Raw genomic sequence first — 7,746 nt, 5'->3', positions numbered from 1 at the left:
CTCGCGGATTTTTGAAATACAGACAAAAAAATTAGAGTACAAAATCCTCGCGGATTCCGTGGGAATTATTAAAAAAGAAACAAAAAAAATTAAGTAAAAATCCTCGTGGATTCCTGGCGGATTTTTGAAATACAGACAAAAAAATTAGAGTACAAAATCCTCGTGGAAATCCTCGAGGAATTCCGTCCAAATTTGACACGAGGAAATCCTCGAGGATTTCCACGAGGAATTCCACGAGGATTTCCACGGAGATATTTTTGACGGGGCCTTTTCATTCTTTCAATTTCATTTTCTTCTATTTCCCTACTTTCATATTTAACAAAAACCCTTTCAATGAAATTTTCATTTAATTTTCTATCGAGATCAAATTCTTGTTTTTTGAATTTTCAATTAAATGTTCCTTTAACCTTAAATTTTTCTCATTAGATATAGGATTTCGAGAAAGAGCATCGGCATTGGCATTTACCCTTCCTGGTCTGTGCACAATTTCGTAATCATAATCTTGTAATTTGATCTTCCACCTAGCCAATCTAAAATTTATTGTTGGATCTTTTAATTGATTTAGCCAAACTAATGCCCTGTGATCAGTCACAATTGTGAATTTATTACCAAATAAATAAGGCCGAAATTGTTTTATTGCATAAACTATTGCCCACAATTCTTTCTCTGTTGTACTATAATTTAACTCTGCTCCAGCTAAAGTTTTAGATGCATAAGCAATTGGCAAATCTTTTCCGATTTCCCCTTGACTTAATATTGCACCTATTGCAAAATCAGAGGCATCGGTCGTTTATAAAAATTAGGATACTGTAATAAGGGTTGCGTACATAGTTTTTCTTTTAATTTATTAAAAGCTGATTCTACCTCCAAGCTCCAATTAAATTTTACATTCTTTTTTAATAATTGTGTCATTGGTTTTGCTATTTTAGCAAAATCAGGGACGAACCGCCGATAATAGCCTACTAACCCCAGGAATTGTTTAATATTTTTAAAGTTTTTGGGTTGTGGAAAGTTTTGAACAGCTTCGACCTTTTTTGGATCTGGTTTTACTCCGTTTTCAGTTATTATATGTCCTAGATAAACAATTTCTTTACTCAAAAATTTACATTTGTCAGGTTGCAATACTAATCCGGCTGATTTTAATCTACCTAATAGTTTTTCGAGTTTTACTTTATGTTCTTTTAATGAATTTGCATAAATTACTATGTCATCCATATAAACAAATAATTCTATTCCTTGTAAATCTGATAAAACTCTGTCCATCATTCTCTGGAAGGTCGAGGGGCTGTTTTTTAATCCAAAAGGCATTCTATTAAATTCATAATGTCCGTAGGGTGTAGAAAACGCGGTTTTATGTCGATCCTTTGGCTCAACCTCTACCTGGTGAAACCCTTGGGCTAAATCTAATATGGAAAAGTATTTTGCTTGGCCAATTTGGTCAAGAATTTCAGAGATATGGGGAAGTGGATAAACATCACTAATTGTTTTTTCATTCAATTTTCTATAATCTATAACCATAAGCCATTTTTTTGTGCCGTCAGGAGATTCCTTTTTGGGGACTATCCATACGGGTGAATTATAAGATGATTTTGAAGGGATTATTGATTTATTTTTTAGAAGATCAGCTGTTTGTTTTTTTATTTCTTCTTTATGTATCTCTGGATATCTGGGGTATTTACTATTTACAGGGCTATTGTCTGTTGTTTCTATGGTATGTTTAACTACGTTTGTGAATCCTAAATTATCGTTAGGGAGAAGAAATTGAGAATGATATTTTTCGAATGAAGATGATAATTCTTGTCTTTCTATTTCATTTAAATGATCAAGTTTTAAAATTTCTTTCAAATTTTTAATTCTTTCTTTATTTTATTCTGTTGCAACTTTAAAGCATCTTTGTTGATTTTTACTCTTTGTTTTTGTTTTTAATTCTTCATAGTCAAAAATTTCAGTTGGTGGCACTAATAATTCCATATCATTACAAGTTGTATTAATACAAAAGGTTTTTATCATATCATTCTCAATTTCAACCAATGCTTCTCCTAAATAAACCCCAGGTCCTGTTGGTATCAATGGTAAATATCCAGTTCTTAAATTTTCATTATTAATAACTGACAATTCCACCAATTTCTTTGATCGTGCTTTTATTTTTAAAATTTTTCCCTTATTTTCCGAGACAAGTGGAAATTTTCCCAATTTATGAATTAATACCTTTTCTTTTAAATTTATTGTTGAATTTTTTAGGAATGGCATTCCCAAAATTCCGTCTTGTTGAATTGGGAAATCATCAGGTACAATCTGATAAGACTGGATATCTCCATCTGAATCTATTTGAATTTCCCCAATTGTATCTATCCCTTCTTTATTTATACCAAAAATGTGTGGTTTATTTTCATAATTTATGAAAACATTCGATTTAACACTTTTTAATTTTAATAGATTAATTTCCGCTCCTGTATCAACTACCATTCTTATTAATTCATTAGAAAAATTTTCATTATGAAGTTCGATTTCAGGTGACTTTCCTCGCTTTTCACTACCCATCATGAGTACAATCCGTTTATCAATTAAATTATTTTTATCAGACCCATCATTGTACTCGTATGGTAGGTCTGATCTTAGTTTTTTGTATTTTCTATTTTCTTTTTCTGCCCATTAATTATTTTATCACGTCTTTCATAACAAATTTCAGAGGTATGACCTCTTCTTTTACAATAAGTACATGTACCCTTACAATTTTCTTCTGTATGATGATTTATCATCCTACATTTTGAACAATTTATTTTATTAATGTTTTCAGGACAAAAGAACCTTATGTGACCTTCTTTTCCGCATTTATAACAAACCTTAATTTTTTGTTTATTCGGACATTCTCTTTTCTTGTGACCTACTTGCCCACACCCATAACAGGTAAATTCTAAATTTCCCTCCTTTTTATTTAAATTTTCAATTTTTTCCTTTTTTACTGGTAGCTCTGAAATTTCCTCGTTTTCTTTTCGAAATTCTCTTTCCCGATTAAATTTTCTTTTTGACATAATTCGAATTCTTGGGTTTTCGCGATAAGATCGATATTTTTGATTTAAATATGACTTGGAAATTTCAGGCTTTGATTCATTAATTTTATCTTTTACCTCTCTTGATAAGGTTTCTTCAAAATTTTCCTCCCACTCGGCCTTTTTAGCTATATTAATTGCTTCTAATAGATTTTTCGGTTTTTCTAATCTTACACGTAACGCTAATTCTTTTCTTAACCCCATCATAAAATTTTCGGTGGCAGCATCTCGAGCTGACTTTACCATGCCGATAGCCACTTCAGTGTCATTTTTCTCTTTAATTAGATCTATTATTTGATTTAAAATTTCTCCCACTCTACTTCCATAAACATGAACTGTTTCCCCAATTTTTTGTGCTACTCTGGCTAGCATTGAATTTAATTGTCCTATTTGTTTATATTCACCAAAGGTTAATTTTAAATATTTTAAGAGATCCTCTAAGTTATTTATTTCTTGATTTTCTAAAGAGGATTCGGCATCTCCCACTATCCTTGATCTAATCATTTGAAATAAATGATAACGATCATTGGAATTAACCCAGTCCTCAGCAAATCGACAATTTTTTAAAAACTTATTTATTGACACATTGTGACCATCAAACTCTTTTGGTAAAAACTCAAGAGCTGCTTTAAAGGGAAGAAAATTTGTTCTAAAATTTTCTCTTGTCATTACTGAATTTGATTGATTTGATTTTATTTCATTATTTAATATTGAGGTTGAATTACCTTTAACCTCCCATGACCCAGAACCAGGACCCATATACTCCATAACTGACTCGCTACCGTGATTCTCTCTTCGCAACATTTTTATTTTCTTATATTTAGATTTTTATTTTCTTTTGATTGCAAGAAGTTTACAATTACAGAGATTAATCGACTTACCCTTTGAAGTTTTCTTTCATTTTAATCCTATTTTTTTTAATTTTTCACTTCTCTTTTCACTTAAAATTTTCTTTTCAAAAAATAAAATTTTTTTTTTTATTTACGATATATATACACTTTTCACTTCCGTTCACCAATTCCTCTTCTTCTCCGATCACCACATTTCCTCTTTAATTTTCAAAGGCTGCTTTCGGTTGAGTCTCCTTTATTGATTTTTTTTTGTACAGTTCACTAAACTTGGGGATCCCCGCTCTCTGGACTCAGTCGTTATCTGCTTCCTTCTCGTTCTATCTCTTTTAGATTATTGATTTATTCCTACTTTTCTAAGAATGATTTTTCTTCCAAATGCACAACTTCATATGTTCGTCCTTTAAATTTTCTTCTTTTTACGACAATAGTAATTGTTCGTTTTTTCTCAAGCAAGCTGATTTTCATCCCACTTCTGACACCAAAATTTTCTTGTAACACACCGCGAATCTTCCAAACGGAAAGTAAAGCGAAGTTCAAAATGTACCATGTTTGTCCAAAAATTTTAGCTTTATAATATTTGAATTTTGTTCCTTTCAAATTATCAACCGTAGGTTTCTTTCATCATTTAGATCCTTAAAAGGATCCACTTGCTTGAGTTAGGTAGGTTTATTTTATTAAATAAATAAGACACTGATTTTTAATTAAAAAATTAAAAATTTATTCAATTGAATTGAATTGAGTCTTGTTTAAATACGCTTTATTTAAACTTAGCTTAAATATTCTTAATTTATAATCCCTTTTGACAAATATTAATTATAGATTAAGTTTTAATTTGAACTTTACGAGTTTATTATTTCGCGAAATTCACGTTAATTTGCTCGCCAAAATCTGCGGTCCTTCCTTATAAAATTATGTTTTTATAGTCAATTTTCCACTCTTAATTTTAGTTCCTTTTCCCTTTCCATAAGAAATTTTCCCAATCATATTCCTATTTTCAAGTTGTTCAATCCCGCCCTCGCTAATTGATTGGTCCCTTTTTTTAAGACCGTTGCAACCGTTCGTAACTGTCATAATTTTTTATGTGGAACACCTGCACAAAATACGCATTTAAAATTGCGTATTTTGCTAAATTTATGATCTAAAATTAGTTTTACTTCATTTTTTTACTTAGATAACCGTCATTTAACGATTTAACTTACGCATCAATTTTAACTTGTTTACTCTCTTTTCCCTTTTATGTATTGATTTCTTTAATTTAGTATTTTATTTTCTTTTCTCAAAATTTTCCAGGTTTACAAATTAAAATTGTTGCGTTTATTCGAATACATAGGGGAATAGTGTCAGGGTTGGACACTTGTCAGGGTTGGACACTTGGCTTTTTTTAAATAAGAACACTAGCACCACCTGTGTGCGTACGTGACGAATCTTCTAGTAGTATAACCTAACTTTTTGTGGCATTACATTTTTGGAGAATCAAAAGTAGCGTCTCTTGTGACTTCGGTGCAATCGAAGAGACAAAAAAAGTTTTGTTTGACTTGTGAATAAACCTAAAAAATGTGTAAAAAAAAGCAAGAATTCGGCAATATAAGCTTATTGAATGTATTGTGGGGTACATAATTTAAGAAGAAAAAAAGTGAAAAATCGAATCGCGACACATGTCTAGTTATGGTAAGCACAATTCGAAAATGATGCTTCTAGTTAGGGTTGGACACTTTATACAGTTAGGGTTGGACACCCATATTAATTATGAATTTGACACAATTTATAAATAAATTTTATTTTATTGATATTTCAGTGCAAAATTGTGCCAAAGATATTAGAAAAATAATACTTAAATTGTATAAATTTTGTTCATCATTTCATTGAGTTATTTGGAACAATAAAGCGTTATTTTTTATAATTTGAGTTCATTCCTTTTTTAAACCCATGAAGCTTTACAATTTGTAAACAATAAGTAAAGATAAACATGAAAAAATAAGAATAAAAAACATTACAAATGTTATTTTACGTTTTTACCAATAATGCGTTTCGATTTTCAAAAAGTGTCCAACCCTGACTGAAAAGTCCAACCCTGACTAGATTTTTTTTTTAAATGTTTATAACTTTTTTAATTTTGGACCAATGAATTTACGGTCCACAGCAAAAGTGTTCCTCTTTTGTAGATCTTTCCACCCATATACCACAATTGACTGAATTTATCTAAACAAAATATTTATAAACAAAAAACCAAAACTGTGTCCAACCCTGACACTATTCCCCTAATCTATAAAAATTCTTATTTATAAAAAAAACTTTAAATTTAAATTAAATTAAAAATTCTCTTAATTCGTATTTATATCTACTTTCTATTATTTTTCCTGTTTATGTTTTCATTGTGTTATCTATAGATATCTTCTCTCTCTTTCTATTATTTTCAGAAATTCAATTTATCTAGTTTTAATTTCATTTCTTTGTATAATTTTATTTTTAATATTTATTAATTTATAATTTTTAAATAATTTATAATTATTTTATATTAAAATTTTTGACTATTGAAATACCATTTCAATATATATCCTCTTCTGGGATTCCTTATCTCATTGGTTCTCGCTGCCTTCCGGTTCGGTTCGTCTTCTTCTTCCGTACCAATTTGACTCATTTTTTACTAAAAAAAATACACAGAAAAATTTTTACCATAAATTAATCAAATTAAAAATTAAAATTTAAAGAAAATTAATAAATTGATACAAATTAATGAACTGTTATAGAAGAATATATCCAATTTTTCTAAAGGATTTCGATGCTTATTGCGTAATTCCTGGTCCAGATGAAAACCCCAAGTCCGAATAGAAAAACCTAAAAAAAAACAAGATAAAAATTTGCATAAAATATATATTAAAATTGAAAATATAATTACCATTTGATAAAATTTTAAATCTGCTCAAATCCTTCTCAAAACGTCCTCTTCGAGAGCACTAATGACATAAAACAAATAAATTTTTTTTTAATAACTTAATAATAAATAAATAGTAAATAGTAATAGTTAATAGGGCACTTCGTTCTCTGGGGTTTATAATGCGTAACGTGTCTGATTTCAAAAGTCTAAACTCTCTTAAAATTTTATATTATTCATACGTAAAATCAATTCTAGAGTTTGCCTCGGTTATCTGGTTCCCCTACTACACCATTCACATCCTTAGACTAGAGAGAGTCCAAAATCGTTTTTTACGATTTGTGGCTAGACAACTTGGTATAAGTTTTGACTTATTTTCCCACAATTACGATGAATTACGTTCTCGTTTAATGATTCCAAAAATTAAATCTAGATTTTGTTACAATGATTTGCTTTTTTTGTTTAAGATTCTTAGCGGTCGCATGAACTGCCCTTTGTTATTATCGTCGATAAAACTTTGCGCTCCATCACGATATCTAAGAAATTTTCCCACATTTCACGTTGTTTTTCACAGAACGAACTACGGCAAGAATTCTATTATAAATAGAATATGCAGTGAGGGAAATTTTTATAGTAATGTATTGGACTTTTTTGGAGTTAGCTTAGATAGGTTTACTGCTAAGCTGCGTGAAACCGTTCTTAAAATTTAATAATAATTTTTAATAACTATGGCCATAATATGTTAATATGTTTGTTACGGACGGATTTTCGTAATTTTTTAATTTTTTTTGTTAAATATTATTCATTAGAAATAATATTTATGTTTATATTTTTATATTATATTGTTATTATATTATAATACTTATACACCTACAACATGAACAACACAAACACATTCACCTATTAATCTTCGGGAACTAGAATATTTAAATAATACTTCTAAATAATTCCATTAATATTCATAATTTCATCT

Source organism: Leptopilina boulardi, unplaced genomic scaffold (assembly GCF_019393585.1).
Source record: "Leptopilina boulardi isolate dan_hultmark-lab unplaced genomic scaffold, ZJU_Lbou_2.1 LbouV2_360, whole genome shotgun sequence".
Classification (NCBI taxonomy): Eukaryota; Metazoa; Arthropoda; class Insecta; order Hymenoptera; family Figitidae; genus Leptopilina; species Leptopilina boulardi.
Note: the sequence above shows the minus strand (reverse complement) of the source record.